This window comes from Ixodes scapularis, unplaced genomic scaffold (assembly GCF_016920785.2).
Source record: "Ixodes scapularis isolate PalLabHiFi unplaced genomic scaffold, ASM1692078v2 PGA_scaffold2__306_contigs__length_199485367, whole genome shotgun sequence".
In the NCBI taxonomy this organism is placed as follows: domain Eukaryota; kingdom Metazoa; phylum Arthropoda; class Arachnida; order Ixodida; family Ixodidae; genus Ixodes; species Ixodes scapularis.
The window spans coordinates 8,326,942-8,345,734 of NW_024609857.1; the positions used below are offsets into that span (position 1 = coordinate 8,326,942).

The window sequence follows — 18,793 nt, forward strand, 5'->3', positions numbered from 1 at the left end:
TTTCAAATTAAAATGCATCCGTCCTTTTTGGTCATGTTCCTATAACATTTGAATTGTGAATAGAAGTTGGGGTTATTTTACACCTGTTGTATGGAGCCGCGTACAAAGGTCACACCTGCGTAAAAAAAGTAGACTGCCCTAGGGACATCACACGTAAAATTTATTTATTTATTTATAAATTGTAATATGATTATTTCGTTTTGTAATTGCACCCCCCCCCCCCCCCCCCCCCGCCTCTTTTCCTTCAAGGTGTAACTCAGAAGTACCGTAAAAGACAAGCAGTGTAGATTCCTAACATTGAAGTAGCTGATACGACGGGATGACATTGAATCAGCGAAGTATCAACAACGGGAATGTTTCACTTCAAATACACATTTATTCGGTGGGGTCTTGAAACGAGGCAACCGTCAACACATTTACCTGAAGTGACAACATTTGGCGGAGAAGGAAATAACACCAAGCAATGTCGTATCCATTTATATTCGAGTTTTTCTTAAAAGAAATACGACACAAAAAGAGGATATAGAAAAAGCACCGCTTAGCCCTTACCAAAGTGAACCTACTCCCACAATTTAGGGACAGGAAGCATGACGATAACAACTGTACTAAAAAACCGCTCAAACGATAGTACGACAAAATGGAGCAAAACTGCAACCATACTTTTTCTGGGATTTTTTTATAGAATGGTAGCTGAGGGGAAGGGGGGGGGGGGGTGTAACATTTTTCGGGAATCAAAGGGATACGTTTTGTATGGTATATGTTTTTTTTTTTATTATTGGTACATACAGCAAATGTAAAAAAAGAGGAACACGCACAGATAAAAAATGAACGCACGAACCTGGGGTTTTATCGTAAAACTCGACAGCTTGAAGAGAAACGAATTTTCCGGTGCTTGAGTTTGAAAGCAGCAGCGACGGTTTGAAACCGCTCTGCTGCCATAAAAATGTTGTTGTGATGGAATATGAAATATAGATAAACTGATTGCGTTAGTATTTCGAGCATGCACGCAAAGACCCGCCAAAAAGGTTTATAATCAAATTCTTTTTTTTTTATCTGAACAAGTCAGCGTGCATTTTTGATTTGGCAAAGGATTGAACCCCTTTCGAGCCATACTCGCTATCATAAAGATTCGCGTGTGTCGAACAAATTGAAGGAAAAAGAAATTTTCCGAACTGATACTTTATATAATTTTGTAGAAACGTGCACTTCATCCGCGCCTCTTCGAAGCTACCTGATAACTTCTAGTTAATATTCCCAGATGAAAAAAGAATGATAAACGAATATTTAAGGTGGAGAACAAGCAAGAAAAAAAAAAAAAAAAACCAATTATCGATACACCTAGCTTTTATACTCAGTCGCTTAAACTACATTAAAATGTTGCTTTTAAAATGACTGTTTCTTATGCGCCGTGAACTGGAAAGCCCCGCACTTGTTGACTGGACACCGGGATTTTACCATATTGGATTAACCTGAGACTGGGGTAGAGAGGAAACATCAAAACGTAGAAGGGACAGAAAATAGACAGGTCGACGTTTTGAGCCGTCGCCATCATCGTCCTGTCTATTTTCTGTCTCTTCTACATTTTGATGTTTCCTCTCTACCCCCTTCTAAGGTTAATCCAACATGGTTAATATTCCCCAGCTCGCCTGCACCCTTAAGGTATTTACCAGAAGCTGCTCAATTCAAACAACGTCCGCCTTCTCTCCTGCCAAGGGTGCACCGCCACAAACATCCGTGTCATGCGGCAGAGCCATCTAAAAGGTAGCATCGCTTTCAGCGCATTGTTTATTACCTCGGTATGAAAATGCTGGGCATTTAAATTGGTAGTTGGAGTTTTTTTCTTAGACACGATCAAAAATCGAAATCGTTAGTATGGTTGGAGCACAGAAAAAAGCCGATGCCGCGAGGAGAGACGCGGATATGGTGGCGCCATCTATGGAAAGGGGCGCGAATAATCGATGGCCGGGCTTCTTGAAGAGTGCGACAGGCGGCGCCTCTGGTCAACTCTCTCGCTCACACTACCAAATGCGCTGAATATCTGGCTTTTTTTAGCACGGCCACTGCCACTCTGTCTTATATACCTTTTGCTATATTACCCAAGCATCAAGGAGAATGCAGGGATTGGTGTTCCACGCGCCGCACGTGCTGGCCTCAGCAGTAGTAAATTTTCTAAAGCAAAAACCTAAAACAAATTGTATCTTGCACGCGCGTTCGCCAACGCTTTATTTTAGTTATGTACTTCGAATCTTTTATACGGGGAAGGCGTGCGCGTGCGGCGCGTGGAACACCAATCCCTGCATTCTCCTTGATGCTTGGGTAGTATAGCAAATGGTCTATTCCTGTCTCTCGTCGTCTGTGGTATACGCGAAAGCATAGTAAGCCAATAGGAGTAAATAGTAATACCGACGCTGGAGGAATAGATTCACCCCAGGGGCACTCCACAGCACCGAAAGGCCATAATAGATTTCGCCTCTCGAGTGCAGTCGGGTAGTAGTAGTAGTAAAAGTGTTTATTCACAAAAGACAGAGGAGAGGGAAGAGGAGAATTTCATCTAAAGGTCACCGGTTTCATTGAGCTTCATCCTATTTGATCACCCTCCTAACTCTATATCTACCTTTCCCTTTTCCCCCTCGTAGCATAATGCGTCATAAGTGCGATGTCGCACTATAAAGCTTAATAAAGGCAATGTCACTCAATAGCTTTAAATTTATTCGCATATCCTACTTTTGTGGCAAGTTCGCTCTACGTTGTTCCTTGTTCCGTGCGCATGTTTAATCAGGGTCGTCAGATCAAATTAGTCAAAATCTCCAAATAAATAAAATAAAACGTAAGAAATGACACTAAGTGAAACTAGAGTTACCAAATGAATCTACTTACCCATAAATACGTTTATAGTTGAAGAAGAAGTAGCCTAAATTTAGTTGCTCTCCTATCTGTGACATGCGTCCAAGTTGATTCCAGATATCATCACTAGGCCGCCCTGGCGAGATTAGCAAGGGTCGGGTGCGGTGTCCTCGCAGGTAAATGCGTTTGGAAAAGCTCGACATATTACGAATCATTTGTGATTGGTGAGGGCGATTCTGCATTTACCTTTATCTGCTCCGACTGAGTTTAGTTACGCGCTATGTTTTCTTACGGAAGCACCAGGCAGGGTTGCTGACGATACTAGCCCAGCTTGCTTCTGTTAATAGCACTGGCCACTGCTATTAAGGGAAGAAAGCATTTTAGCGGCTTATCGATTGTCGTCGTTACTCTCCGCTTTGGCGGCAAATGACTGTTGAGTCACTACCTATTCCGTGTTAATTTATAATCCAAGTTGCAGCGTTCCAATCCGAAAGGCGACACCTTAACCAAAAAATCATGAGTCATTCCACTCTGTGAAGCTGGATGACAAGCGAAGCTGTTTAGCATACGACACAGACCCGCCCCGATGAGCCGGAGGAAACTAGACACGCGCGACGGGACCGCCACCAGGCGGAAAGTAGACACGTGCGACCAGACCGCTACCCCGGGAGAGCGGAAGGAAAGGAAACTAGGCACGCAAGCTCTTGGAAGAGAGGGCGGCGCGCCGGCCGCATAGCAGGTTCCCGCTGTGCGGCCGACGGGGGCCGCACAGCGGGAAATCTTTGAGAAACCTTTGTTATCTATCTGAGAGCCTAATATCTTGAAAACGGTGACCGCTGACAGCTAATGTACTGAATATACCTATTGCTAAATTACCCAAGCATCAAGGAGAGCGCAGAGAATGGTGTTCCACGCGCCGCACGTGCAGACGTCGTCTGCAGCAGCTCTAAAGCAAAAGCCCTAAACGTAGCATTCTCTATAGACGCTTTCAGGCGGCTGTGCATGGACGCCGCCATAACTGACCTTCAGTTTTTGTTCCCTAGTATTCCGTTCGCTCCACTTCATCATTACAACGGCAGGACCGGTTATTGCCATTTTAAGAGTTACTGTGTCCTTCTCCCCAGCATAGGCCCTTCTGGAGACTCGTCAAGGCCCGCTTCAGTGGCTCGGCATCTCGGTAAGACAAGAGAAGGCCGGCTATGGCGGCTCAACCTGGCGCGCGCTGAAAGCGTCTATACTGACAAAGCCTCGGAAATCGCCACGAGAACTGGCCGCCGAAGTTGAAAAGGTAGAGCGGCAGACAACGGATAAGAGGAGAGGCACGTGACGGGCGCCCCGCTGCGATAAGACGCCGAAACACGCTTCTCCCAAGCGATGGAATGTCCGCGCGTTCACTTGGCGTTTCCCGCTTTCTACCGCTTCTTTTCTCGTCGGTTTTGAAAACCATGTTTCGGGTCCTCGCCGCTGCAAAATCTGTGCGCTGACGTCCAGGTTCCCAGCGAAATGCTCTGTGCTACCAGATCCTCGCGTTGAAAATCTGCGACCGGACACTCTATGGCTCCGTCGTCGAACTGCCAGGTTTTGTGAGTATAGAGGAGGCTATGGCCTAAAACAAACGGCGTCTTGAACGCGCGTTCGTCAACGGTTTATTTGGTTATTTACTTCGAATCCTTTATACGGGTAAGGCGAGCGTGTGCGGCACCGGCGTCTGCAGCAGTAACTGTTCTAAAGCAAAAGCCTAAAACAAATGGCACCTTGCACGCGGGTTGGTCGACGCTTTATTTTGATTATTTACTTCGAATCTTTTATACGGGGAACGCTTTATTTTGATTATTTACTTCGAATCTTATACGCGCGCGGCGAGTGCGGCAAGCGAGCGTTGAGTTTGTAGTCACTGCCGTCACTCCACACGAAAAATCGACGAAACCCTAGCCCTAAATAGCCTCGCAACTAAAAAAAAATGCTTCGTAAAAAAACATAAAGTGCTTGTTAGTTTTTATTGTGCGAACTTATTACAATACTACCGAAAACTAATCGCTCAACTTGCCGAACCGGCGGTTTCAGCCGCGCTTGATTTTGACATTTTTTTCGTAGAATGACTCTACAATGGGCCCTAAAATCATCTTCACCTCAGCGACAGCCGATCAGGTGGAGAGTGACTCACAAAACTGAACATCCGCTAAAGCCTCAAAAATGGTTGAGCTTTTATCTGGTAGAATCTGGTAGATAGCACTGCAGGCCCTCTAAGCCACGCGCTCGCCCGGCATTTTTTTTTTTATATTGTCCGCGATTATTTATAGTCGCCATCTAAATTGTTTTTCTTCGGTGGCGTGATGTTTCTTGTTTTCTTTTTTTTTCAAGCACTTTGATTGTCTATATATACTCGTATACATATTAAGGACCCTAGTAAACGTAGTCCGACTCTTTGCGAAGCACTACCAATTTCTCTTTTCATGTGGTGAATCTATCTAGGTGCATCATTATTTTCATACTTATTTTCACTATTGTCGCCAAATGTATCGCTTGTGATTTCTTTTCTTTTCATAGGGCTTATAAAAATGCTTCTCTGTTTTCGCTTTTTTAAAAATTTGGGGTGGTTTTTGCAGGCTAATTCTTTAAGTAGATTTCGTGTTTACAGGTGGAATTTTTCACATCAGACAGAAATTCGGCGTTTATTAAGGGTTATAGTGATTGCATCTTTTTGCATATAGGTCTCGCCTTATTGGTAAAAATGAAAACAAAAACGTTGCTCCGATTTATATACGCTCGCAGCAAACATCTACATCTTATTCCGGTGCTTAGCCATCTGATTTAAATATTAAAAACAAATCGTGCGCTCCACCTTCGAAAGTTCGCTATATGCTTCAAATCTGCATAAGAAAGAAAACACTTGGCGTAAAAAAACGAGACAAACAAATAAATAATAATATTTCGCGGACCTAAACGGGATAGAAGTATCTCGTTTTGCAAGAACACGCCCGACACTAAAAAAAGACGTTTAATGTTCAAACAAAACTGCCTAAGTTAAATTCCATAAAAACGAAAATAAAAGAAAAGCTAACACAGAAAGCAAGAACCGACAACCACGTTCAAACAAAACAAAATACGAGATCTACTCCTCACGAAGCAATTTCTGCGCGAGGATTTGGCACATCTGTTGATCTAAGTTTGCGATGATGAAAGTGTTCCCCAAGAAAACATCCCGAGTGCGCACGCATGCACTCACTCACACAAAAACACACTCACGCGCACACAGAGACGAGCACGCTCACACACATACGCTCACACACGCGCACAGAACTGTCGAGATAAAACTGAATAAACATCTGGATTGGGTTTTATTTAAAACCGCAACGTGCGAAATAACAAAATGTGGTACACACCCAGGGTCGCACGCACAAACAAATTAAGCCGTTGAACGCTTCGCCGATCCATCAACATATTTGCGCAATATTCGAAGCTGTAGGCAACATGCTCGCAAAATGCGCATATTATCTGAATAACGTAGGCGCTTACGTACGAACCCGGGCTTTCGCATTGCCAAACTCCGAGGCTCAGAAATTGGCTGTAGGAAATATTTTCTTTATATTTTCCTCTTCCCCCTTTTTTTCCCCTCCTACCGCGCATGCGTCGTCGATTCTACGCGGCGCACTTTGGGATCGAGAGGTGACCTAGATTTACGAAATTAAAAAAAAAAAAGTTTTTTTTTGTTATTATCCTCGTCACGGAATGCACCGGTTGTTGCGAAATAAATCGATTTAATTTAATTTTATTAGATATATTCACGAGAGGGGGCAACACGAAGCACTGAGAAGAGCGTTTACAATGTAATGGCGAACGCCTCGTACGCTGATTGGCCGTTAGTGCGCGTGCGTTGCGTTTTCGCGTGGCAAAGGGGAAAGCTGGTGGAGAGGCGCTTACAGACGGTCGACGCCTTCTCCACCTCCTCGCAGCTCGTATGCCGAAAGTAAGTCCTCTAGAAAGTAGGGAGTTTTAGAGAACCGTTTTTGCACGTCCGCTACGATACGATGAACACTGGAACAAAGCGTGAGTGTGCTACCGGATCAATCTCGGACATGCGCAGTTCTTACACCGTACCATATCGGATGGGCAAAAATAGTTTCCTGAAACTATCCAGTGCCTCGGTTGGTCCGAAACGCTCGATGGGGCGCGCCATACAAAGGGCGTCAAAGAGAACGCGAAGAGCGATGGCGAGGCAGGCATGCACGCACCGTCATCGGTTGAGGTCGGGGGAAGCAAAAGCACGCGCGCGTATTCGGACGGAGAGGAAATAAACGCACGGTAAATGCAAAGAGCAGACGAACTTGGACAGCGCTTTGCAAACTATACAATACGATAGAATTTATTACGTTTTTTTTTTCATGTTTTAGAGTTTAATTTTCGCATAAGGCAAGAGGGCGTTTGCGTGGAACGCGGCAGTAGCGACACGGCGAAAAACAAGTAATCTGAACGAAAACACATTTTGGGTGCTCAACGAAAAAACAAATTGTTTTAGTAATATTTTATATGGCTGCTAGTATTCGCAGCTACCAAAGTGACAGCTATGCCTACCGGGCCACAAAGTTTGGTTTGAGAGGTGGCGCCACCTTACGGGGAGTTCTGGCAACTTGAGACGACCCGCAGCCGCAATCGTTGGACCCGATCTCGAGCTCGAATGTTCGAGCTCCTTTCCGAACTGTAACGCAGTGCTCGTGTCCAATCGCTCGGTGGCTAGGCCTTCCCAAAGTTGCCCCTTTTGGCCACCAGGTGCGCGGACTAGCCATCGACCGAGGCGCCTTCTATTCCCTGCCCCGGGCAGTGCGCAGAGCAAGTCGTCTGCTTCTTTTGCAGGGGGTTGTGATGACGTCAGAAAAACGCCGAGCTCTGATTGGCTCTGACTGAAAGATAGTGGGTAGACCTTAATGCTAGCTGCCTCGAGGTCTACCCACTATCTTTCATTCAGAACAAATCGGAGCTCGGCGGTCTGACGTCACCATAACCCCTGCAAAAGAAGCAGACGAACTTGCGCTCCACATTGCTGCGGAACGCGGTCCATAAATCACGTGACGCCGATCGAGCGGCTGGAAACAACTATGAAATGTAGACACCTTACTGCGGCCCTGTGCCGTGGAATATGATTTACGAGAAAAACCTCGCGTGCCGGGAATTCCTACGGGACTAATAAACCACGGGCCGGCCCTTCCGGAGAAATCCTCGAAAATTATTTTCACGCGGCACGCTCTCGCGGGCTTGCACCGTCGCGACGCCTTTCCCTCGGGTGAGGCCGAACTCCGCTTCACCTTACGACGAACCGCAGAGGACGCGACGAGCCATCGAAGCCAATCCGATGCCGTGCGAATGTCGCGTGACCTTCGAGAGGCGCGCAGCGACGCGTGAGGTGTCTCGTCACGTGATAAACGTTCGAAGCGCTGGTTGGGCTGGGACGGCTGGTAGCACCAACTGCGCTCCATGGGAAGCTGAAACGGGTAGGGTCAGGGTAGCCGAGGACCGGCTCTACGCATCGAGAACCGAGGATGATCGTAATAAATTCATGTTATTAATAAAAGCAAAAAAGAAAAAAAGAAAAAAAAGAAATGAAACTAATGCAGATTAATGATGGCACGGATACGACAACGCCTGAGAAGCAGAGCCGACTACTTTTAAACGCGTAATTATTCATATACATCGGTTCTGCAGCGTGCATTTTGCACCACCGTTTTTTTTTTCTCGGCAAGAACGAGGGGGAGTACTACCCAGAATGTCCACCAGTAAGGGGCCATGATGTCACGTGCACGCCACGTATCCCTTAGGCGCAGAAACTACGAAACTTGGTAAAATGTGCCTGTTTTCTTAGTGTTTTTGCTTTTATACCGATTAGTTGTGAATTATAAATAGGCTGGCCGTTTTGTTGCACATACTGCCTAATAGGCCGACCTCACATCCGGTTTCATTACGCCACCGCTCCCGCCATGCATCGTGGGGACAGTCTTTCTGCGCGCGCGACAACCACACTAAAGGCTCTGTTATACTCCGACGTAACGCGCGCGCAAGCGAACGCTGGCCGAAGTCGGCTACGTCACGTCAGTCACGCCGGGCGCGTCAAAAATTCGCCCTCTCTATACTCCGGCGGCCCTGGCGGCTCCCGCGGCGCGCGTCGGTGGGCCGCCGGCGCGGCGCATGCGCAGAATGTGACTACGAGGGTACTATTCCTGCGAGAGTGCGCCACTTCCGGTTCCTTTTCGTTTCGAATGGCAGACGAAAACTCTCGTGCTTCTTGAGCGCCAAGTTCGAGCGATGGCGTGGACGTACCTCGCACGACGAAAACTAGCGCTTGCACTGTTTATGCACCATCTGCGCCGTAAGCGTAGGCGGTCAATGTACATACAGTACATCTTTGACAAGCGCCCGGTCTACGGTACTCAAGCTTCCTCGTGACGTAGACACACGGGTGAGGACGAATTCCCTCGATGAGCTTCTCGACGACCGAGTCCGATTTTTCAAACATGACGCCACACGGAGTGGTGCTCCCGTCGTCTGCTATTGCTCGTAGTCGCCGCGCTTCCGGCGCGAGGGCTGCCGGGAGCCAGCGCGTGATGCATCCTGGTCCGGCGTCGCTGGCGCGGCCGGCGCGGAATACGGCATGCTCCATTTTGGCGTCGAGGCGGTCAGGCTGCGTCGAACGCCGCCGGTCGCGTCGGTTACGCCACGACGCCGGAGTATAGAGCGTCGGGTTTTCGCCGACGCGACGTCGCTGTGACGCGCTCGCACGCGCGCACGCGTTACGTCGGAGTATAACAGAGCCTTGAGTGTCTGCGCGAGAGGAACACGGGGTGCCACGAGCGGTCTCCTGAACTGGCGCACGCCTCCTACGAACTACCATAGCCTCCTCTATACTCACAAAGCCTGGCAGTTCGACGACGGAGCCATAGAGTGTCCGGTGGCAGATTTGGAGCGCGGGGATCTGGTAGCACAGAACATCAAAAAGCCATTTTTCGGGGAACCTGGACGTCAGCGCACAGCTTTTGCAGCGGCGAGGACCCGAAACAGACTTGTTCGCTCGGGAGAAGTGTGTTTCAGCGTCTCGCCGCAGCGGGGCATAAGTCACGTAGCTCCCCCCCCCCCCCCCCCTTTCACCTTTTCTATTTTTCCAAAAAGGGGAGCGGCCGCTCCACTTTTTCTATATCGGCGGCCGCCTGTCGTAGTGATCTACCAGGCTTTGTCAGTATATAGGAGGCTATGGCACTACAGTCATGGTGGCGTCACGCATGCGTGGAACGCTTAGTAAGATCGGTCTACCCTTCGCACGTGTGTGCGTGTCCATGAGTATGTTGAGTCTGATAACGGGAAAGGGGGAACTCGCAGATTTGCTCCAAGCACACAGGCTCCGCCAATTTAACAGTTTACAGAAAACACGCTACTTCGACACCACATAAAATAATCAAACCCCGCGTGCCCTAACATTTTGACGTCATCACGACGAGATCGAGCGCAGACGCAGATTGGACATGAGCGCTGCCTCGGCGTTTGACTGACCCTCATGCGCAATCAATGCGTCGGGCTCGGGCCCTATCGTTCAGCTAGAGCCAGCCGAGTGTGATGCCGTCACGTGCATGGTAGGGGAGGCTTTACGACGTATTCGATTCTTCTAGGTGGTGTTGACTGTTCTGCGAGATATGCCGCCCACGCGTCGAAAGCGGTCCTGAAGTAGCGACAAATTGCGTCGCACGAACTGGCGTGCACCGTGCTGTCGGATGTCGCGATCCTAGCTTTCGGTCGTAGAAGTTCCGTCAGAGAGTATGTCCGAACGCGAGTGTCCCTGTCGTCGTGGCGTGGCGTTGAGTACGCACACACACGTGCCGCCCGCCGCCGCCGCTGACATTCTCGTTGCCGTTCCCGCCGTTGCTTTTCGTAGGGGCGCTGCTCTTCGGGAGTCCGGACTATTCGCGACTCCAGCGACCTATAGGGGGCGCGCTGGTCAGGCAAAATGGCGGACGAAAGGAGGTCGTCTTCGTCGTTTAGCACGCGGATCACCATAAATTTCTTGTACTGTAGCGTAACAGTGGTGTTACATATAAAAGCAAGACGATTTTTCGGCGCTAAAAACGTTCTTCTATACTCTGTTTCACCTTGTGTTGTACCGCAGGAAAGGCTACAAGCGCGAGATCCTTGCTCTAGAACACTTCTCGGCGGCACAAGCTCTCGTGCACCAAGGGCAGCTGCCAACGCTATGAGCTCGCGCTTCTAACCTTCGCTGCGGTACAACATAAGGTGAAGCAGTGTATAGTCAGAACGTAGGAATGACGTGCGGGAGCATAAGCATAATTACTAGAAACGATGTTTATTTCTATGCTGCCTAAGAGAACCAAGCAGCGATAGCAGACGACAGAGTCGAAAGTACCTCCTCTCTTGAGCTTCTCGGCGTTGCCGCTGCGCGGCGTCGATGTCGCTGGACTTGCCAATACGCGGCCTCCCCTTTACGGCGAGAGAAGAGAAGGGAAATTGAAAATGGAGAACGGCAACTTTTCTTTCTGGTTTTTTTATGTACATTCACGTGGACGACTATCGCCGCCCCGAGGAGCCGGAGGACACTAGACACGCGCGACGGGACCGTCACCCCGGGAGAGCGGAAGGAAAGGAAACTAGACACGCAAGCGCTTGGAACGACGACAAAGAGAGGGCGGTGCGATATTGTTCCACGCGCCGTACGCGCGCGCCGTACGCGTATAAAATATTCGAAGTAGAGAACCAAAATAAAGCATTACGCACGCGGGTGCAAGATGCCATTTGTTGTAGCATAGCCTCCTCTATACTCACAAAGCCTGGCAGTTCGACGACGGAGCAACAGAGTGACTGGTCGCAGATTTGGAGCGCGAGGATCTGGTAGCATAGAGCATCAAAAAGTCATTTCTGGGGGAACCCATCGCCCCTCTTTCCTGAGGAACCTGGACGTCAGCGCACAACCTTTGCAGCGATGAGGACCCGAATCACACTTTCGGGTCCTCGCGTGTCGTCGCAGCGCTTCGCTGCAGCGGCGACACACTGCGTTTCTGCGTCTCGCCGCAGCGTGGTGCCAGTCACTTGGCTCTCCTCTCATCCGCTGTCTGCTGCACCACAATTTCCATTTCGGCGGCCGCATCTCGTGGCAATCTGCCAGACTTTGTCAATATACAGGAGGCTGTGGTTTTGGGCTTGTGTTTTAGAGCTGTTCCTGCTGCAGACGCCGACACGGTCGGCGCGTGGGTGCGGGGCAAGCGTAGGGTTTTTGGTCACGCACATGAAAAATCCACGGAACCCTAGCCATAAACAGCTTCGCTGTAAAGAATACAATAAACTAGAAAGCTTAGATTCGACAACTTCTAGACTGCTTTGCCTCTGTCTCAAGACGGAGCAATTCCTCAAGCAAGACGATACTTTCAAACGTGACGCCCAAACAAAGCTGGAAGTTTGACCCAGCACTTGGTACACCACCCTCGATCTGACACCCAAAAGGAAGCATTTTGCGATTCTTTAAAAAGAGGGAAATAAGTGAAACTCGATCAATTATTTAAACTATGGTCGGATTTCTATGAAACTTGGAAGCTGGCCCAGTTACAGCCGCTGCCAAAACAGGGAAAGCCACGAGCGACGCCTCGGCTTTGCACGATGATTAATTTATCCCCGTCGGGCGCATCTTCTGCGTGTTCCGAAATCTGGGGAGCGTGCCTGTCGGGGTCAACGCTATCAGTCTCCGTCGTGTTCCAGCCTCCCTCGTTCAGAACGAACGCGAAAAACCCGAGAAGCAGTGGCTGACACGCGCATCAATTTTTCACTCCGCGGGATCCAGAGGGATGCTACGGAATGCTAGCAGAAAAGCCCCAGGAAGTAAAGTATGTGAGAGATTGGGATGAAAAAGTTCCGATCAAAAGAATACTCGAGAAATGAGTTTCGTACGTCGTATGCCACACGAATGAATCCAAGGGGGCTCGAATGAGTGGAGTATGCTGGTTTGATTTTTGTTGGAACAGAATGTTTAGAAGCCCATCGCCGCGTGTGCCAAGTAAGATGCGATTTATAACGTGTTCGGTGGTGAAACAACATATAAAAAGAATTGCCGGATTTTACGCGCCAAACAAGTAAGGCGGTGAAGGAGTGATCGGTATTTTGTATCAGGGTGAAAGAGGAAAGAAATGCCGGAATAAGGACAGAAAGGCTTCGCGTATCTCCCGGTGAGTGCACTTTCGCGTGAAAGCTCCGCGCACCTCGCGGCCTTGAAAACGTGTGGTTGAATGAGGACGGTTCCTCGGGCTCCTGTCATGCTGTGCCATCTGACGGCGTTTGTCGAAAATTACAGCGCACCGTCGACACATTTGCTCCGCCGCGAGGCGGCGCCGCTCAGACCACGACCTAGTGTAATCTTGACCTGGCCACAGAAGAGTGTGCCAGGGCGTGCCTTGTAGTACAGGCCACGGCCGCAGCGTTTTGTCACGCTATGACTGCGCGGCGCCACGCAAAGGTATTTTTGTTTGCTAGGGTATCCGCATATCAATAGAATGCGCGCAAGGCGCGGCGTCGATATCTGGTCCTGACTAAAGTCACTGGATCCTGGGTTTAGTCCTGACTAGGGTGACTTCATGTACTCTTTGCTTAGGGTGATGATATCTGACCATTTTGTTCCGAAAGCTTTTTTTAATATTTGTTTTGCTCTGAAGCGCGTAAAAAGCGTGCACGCGCTCGTGTCGCTATACTTCACCTCACCTTAGTATGGACTATTGTTAGCCAAAAATGCTAAAAGCACGAGCTAGTCGCTTTGAATGAAGCCGCGGCGGCTGCACGGGCGCTCATGCAGCAAGTGCTCTAGTCAAGGCAGTCAAGGTTGGCCGCTCGTGCTAGCACAAGCCATGCTAGGGTGAGACAAAGTATAACTAGGGTGCCTTATACCCCTGTTACACGGGCACACTTAACCGCGGTTAACTCAGCTTAACTGCTGTTGCGCGGCACCACAGATACCACACTATTCTCTCTGACAGCTATTTCAGAAGAGGTGAAGAGCGCGCGCGCACTGCTTCGATAGATGCTCAAGATGCTCAAGCGCACGTTCGCCCATAGCTTTGACTGCATAGCCGCAGAATGTTGTCGGCAAGTATTGTGCGCTATCCGTGGCTTAGCGTAACCGCAGTTAAATGTGCCCGTGTAACAGGGGTATTAATGTCCTTCTGTTAAGGGTGATGCCAACCTTTATAGTACCTGATGCCGACAGCACGCGGTCACTGGGAAAATACAAAGAAATCGACGAAAACAAAATGTTGCCATAGCACAGTCAGCGCCGCAAACGCGTGCAGGAACGCGCTCTTTCACGCGTTTCTGAACAAAAAATAAAAATAAACGTGTGGGACAAAATGGCGAGATGCCACCACCCTAAGCAAAGCGCACATGAAGGCACCCTAAGTATAACTGGGCTGCGGCGACCTTTTGTTTTCCGCGATTTCTTTCTATTTTCCCTGCGACCACGTGTTGTTGGCATCGGGTACTACAAACGATGGCATCACCCTAAACAGAAGGACATCGAGGCACCCTAGTCTCGACCTGTTCTCCTCGAGGCCCTCGTGGGATCTAGTCGAAATCGTAAGTGGGCGTGTGACAGATTCGTCACTCTGCTCAGAAGCTCCGCCTTCAGCGCGAGCTTCGTGCCCTCTAAAAAAAGTGTGAACGCGCAGGCATGCGCAAACAAAGCACTGCGGAAGCCAGCGCGCTCGCGCTGAAGGCGGAGCTTCTAGTCTCAGCTTAAGTGTGTGAACGAAGTAGAGAGGCGCCGGCTGGCCAGCGCAGTTGCTATCTATGGACGATATATGAACGAGCCAGCGCAGTGGCTATCTATGGACGATGCAGACACAAATAATACACAATTTATTACTCGGTGACACTTCTATTGAAATAGTTAACAAACAGAGAATCCTTGGCGTTACATTTTCTGCTAATATGACATGGACAGATCACATTGAAGCTTTAGCTAAGTCCTTATCATCGGCAACGGGAGCCTTGTCACGATGTCAACACATCCTTCCATATAACGCAAAACTTCATATTTATCATTCCCTATTCACTTCACACATAAATTACTGCAGGCTCGTATGGGGCACGACTACAGCAGGAAACGTACACACCATCCTTGTTCTTCAAAAAAAAAAAAAGCGATTCGATATATTGCTAATGTGCCACGATTACACTCAACCGCACAACTGAACACTCATTACGGTATAATAAGCGTAAAAAATATTTATGAATTTCGTTTATTGCATTCTTTGTTCTTGTAAAATGAAAGTTTCAGATCATTTTTAAAAAGGGCATCTGTCTTATCGAAACAAATAAGTGACCCTCGCACCCACAGCTGTGACAGGTGGTTAGTGCCGCGCCGGCGCACTGAATACTTCTCGCAGTCGCTGACACATAACTTACCCTTTTATTTTAAACAAGTATCTAGAAGAAAATATTTACTTTGATACATTTACTAGTAAAAATGCGAGAATTATTTTTGTAAACAATAGATGATAACGCATTAGTCTTTATCTTGTATATGGGAAAGTTTTGGTGTTCAAGCCTTTATTGTAATTTTTGTTAGAAAACAAGCCACGTGGGAAAATTTGATCTGTGTCATTTATAATTCCATCAACGGTTGATAATTTTTATATAGTGTTTGACATGTACCATATAGAATTGTATAAGTTCACACGGTGTTTATGTGTACTCATATTGTTACGCGTCAAATGTTTTGTACTTTTTCACAATATGTTGCTGTCTGCATGGGCCCCCAGGCACTCTCAAGCTGTCAACGACAGCTTTTTCGCCGGGGACCCCCAACATTGTGTTGGAAACAAAATTGAATTGAAAAATTGAATAGAATCCGAGAACGCGCCTTGTTTTGATAATGATGTGGTGTCCTCAGGAAATATTTGAACAGGGGGTCCCCTCGCTTTGTGGAGTGGCAATGCGCTTGCGCAGAAGGTCTGCGCCTGCGCAGTGCGACACCCCAAACTGCTTGGGGGCACGAAACGTTGGGATTCTTTATTCTAAAACTGTTTAATAGCTTCTCTGGCACAAAAACACTCAAAGCTAATAAAAACAAAGACGCATGGTTCCGAGTTTGAGAAATGCGCTCGTTCAATCTAAGCAAGCATGAGAACAATGCATCTTGCTGCTGTGCTACTGCAGCCTGCTAGCGCCAAGCTACGGTAGGTGTTCGCAAAAAAAAGTAATCAGCAACGCTGGTAATCAGATATAAACAGCCGCCTGTTGTGCGGACCGCCCGCTAGAAAGCCTGTGAACTGCATTCAGGTTAAACCCCTTCATGTTTTAAAAGTGGCGCAAGGTGCGTCGGCGCACGAGGTACCCGCGACGTGAAGCCCTTGGGAAAATAAAGGCGGCACAGCGCAGCAGTGAGCTAGATTTCAGATGCCATGTTCTTCCCAGAAGGGGCGCGCGGCACGTGCCTCGAGCATTTCTACAACAATGAATGACACCAATGTTCCCAGGAGAGAGGGACATTACATTCACGTCACAGAAAAGCTAAAGCACCTCGATGTGTTTGCGTTTGTCTCGCAAGTAGCGTCAAATCCGCGAGTGCACGAGGCCCGTGTCTTGAGCGGTCCTTGAAAGCAAATTATGGAGCAGCACTGAGATGAGCGGCCCTTGCAAGCGAATGGCGACGAAGCACCGGCTCGTGACACGTGTCTCGCGCGTTTCCACAACAATGGTTGGCGGTACTTGTAAAAAACAGCTTTATAAAGGGGACTTAAAGGGGCGGTGCAACGATATTCAATTGGAATGGTTTTTGCTTTACACGAGCTTACTGGCACTAGTGTGACTCATGGATGCTCGCACGCAACACCACTGACGAAGAAACTCCTTTGTTGCGCTGTAATTTCGAAGACAAAACCGAGTGTTTTCGTTCAATTTCTTTTTCGCAAAACCTGATGACGTAGCTTGGCGGTAGCAGTACCGCCCAGTGACGATATTTGAATGCGGCTCATAGACTGGACCCGAGCATGGCGTGGACACTCGATTTGGGCTCGTGATTAACGATAGCTTGAGACGCATTCGGGTAGTGTCCTGTGTGCAATCGCTGCAATGACGACAACAGCCGAACCCTAAGAATGTCTGGAACTGAGCGCGTGTCCTGTGCCTTACCAACCCCAGCGCATGGCTATGATCAACATTGGCGGCATATAATCGGCTCCAGATCACGTGGCCGCTTGTTCTGGCTGTGAGTTGAGGGGGTGAACTCTCCTCGCTTTTCTTTATTTTTTTTTTCTGCGACTTCGATTGCGTATGGTGAAATAGCGAACGGGTATTTCACATGTCATTAACGTCAGGGATCCGTTCTAAGTGGTATTTGCGCAAAATACAAAAATCGTTGCATCGCCCCTTTAAGAAAAGCCCATGTCGAGCGCTCTCAACGGCAAAGCGAGGCACTTTGAGCAGGTTTTGATTACAGTAGGTCGTGGTGCATATGATCCGTGATACGGTGATCCGTGATATGATTTAGATTCCCCGGGTGATCCGTGATCTGTATCACATGGAAATTTCTAACACTCTACAGATATCATAGTTGCATAGAGTCCAAACCGCATTAAGCCTCCGTCAGATTTTGGGCATCTCGACCGTGATTTGAATCCCCCAACGGGTGAACTGTTTTGGGACACTAAACTCGTCAAATACAAAGAATCTTCGTGCTGAAAGATTGCCGCAAAGTTTTAATTTCTCACAAACTCGCAGATCAGTTTATCTTCGTGACGTTTTTTTATTGAAGGGGCGAAAAGTCTCTACCACTCCCTGGGCGCCGAACAAGAGAAAAACGAGAGAGTGCGCTGAGACGACAGTGGTTCATACGTGTGACGTCACGACAAAGATTATCAGCTGCGTCCAACGTATTTGATGGTCTATAAAACACGAAGCAAGCTTGGGGTAATTGCGTTCTAAAATCAACACCTCCGAAGTTGACAGTCTTATATCGTTCTTATTTCCACTGATAAAGCAGAATTTACTCAAATAACTCCTTCCCAAAGTTGTGAAACGTCACTTTGTCGTCACCAATAACTTCCACAAATGACGATCTTGCGACGAGAAAGTTCGGAGTATTCATCAGCTACCTATAAACAATCTAGACAGAATTGATCTAACGCGGCGTAGGGATGTAGGGGCACGCGGGTACGACCGTCATTAGTGCAGCCGTTCAATCGGTTTGCCCAACTGTGTTGCTCGCGCGCGATCCGATGAAGCTCGCCACGACTTTCCGTTTCACAATCTCGCCTGAATTCGAGCACGGTTGTGAAAGGCCCCAGGGGACAATTTTCGCCCGCCCAGTCCGACCGCCACAGGTGCACGGCCTTGAGCGTCGTCGCCGAGTGGTTCCGCAGAGCTTTGCCCGAAAGCAAAGCCGTGGGGCGCCATAATGCCGCCAACGTACCCTCGTACAAAGGGACGATGCGCCATTCAACGGAGGATTGCCACATAGCTCCAGACGTCCCTATTCTTCGGTTCGAAGATGACGGGCGCCGGTGTTTACAAGTTTGGGACGTTGACGTCAGCGGGACAAAGAATCGTCTGCAAGGTCTCTCCCCCCCCCCCCCCCCCCACACACACACACACACACACAGACACACTTCCGAACGTCTCCTCGTGGTGGGATAAGACAAGTCTTGGGCCTGTGAACAATTAATTTGTATCGAGACAGGATTGGCTGGGAGTTGGGAATGACCATTTTCCGAGAGCAATGCTCGGTACGCAAGAGAGTAGAGACTCGCTCAACTTTCCGGTGCGTTCGAGCTATCAAAAGCCGAGAGATGAGAGGATGGTCACGTGTTCGCTGGCGCCAGTTGGCGAAGCGTATTCGGTTCTCCGTTCGCACAACTTGGTCTTTCGTTTTGGGGAGCGGTGGGGACTGCTTTTTTCGATGCTGCGATGCTTCAAGCTCGAC

General features: G+C 48.6%; 1 pseudogene; it reads left to right on the forward strand.

The window, feature by feature from the left end:
• The first annotated feature begins 14,775 nt into the window (after window positions 1–14,775).
• Window positions 14,776–15,369, forward strand: LOC120849467 (annotated as a pseudogene).
• The last annotated feature ends 3,424 nt before the right edge of the window (window positions 15,370–18,793 follow it).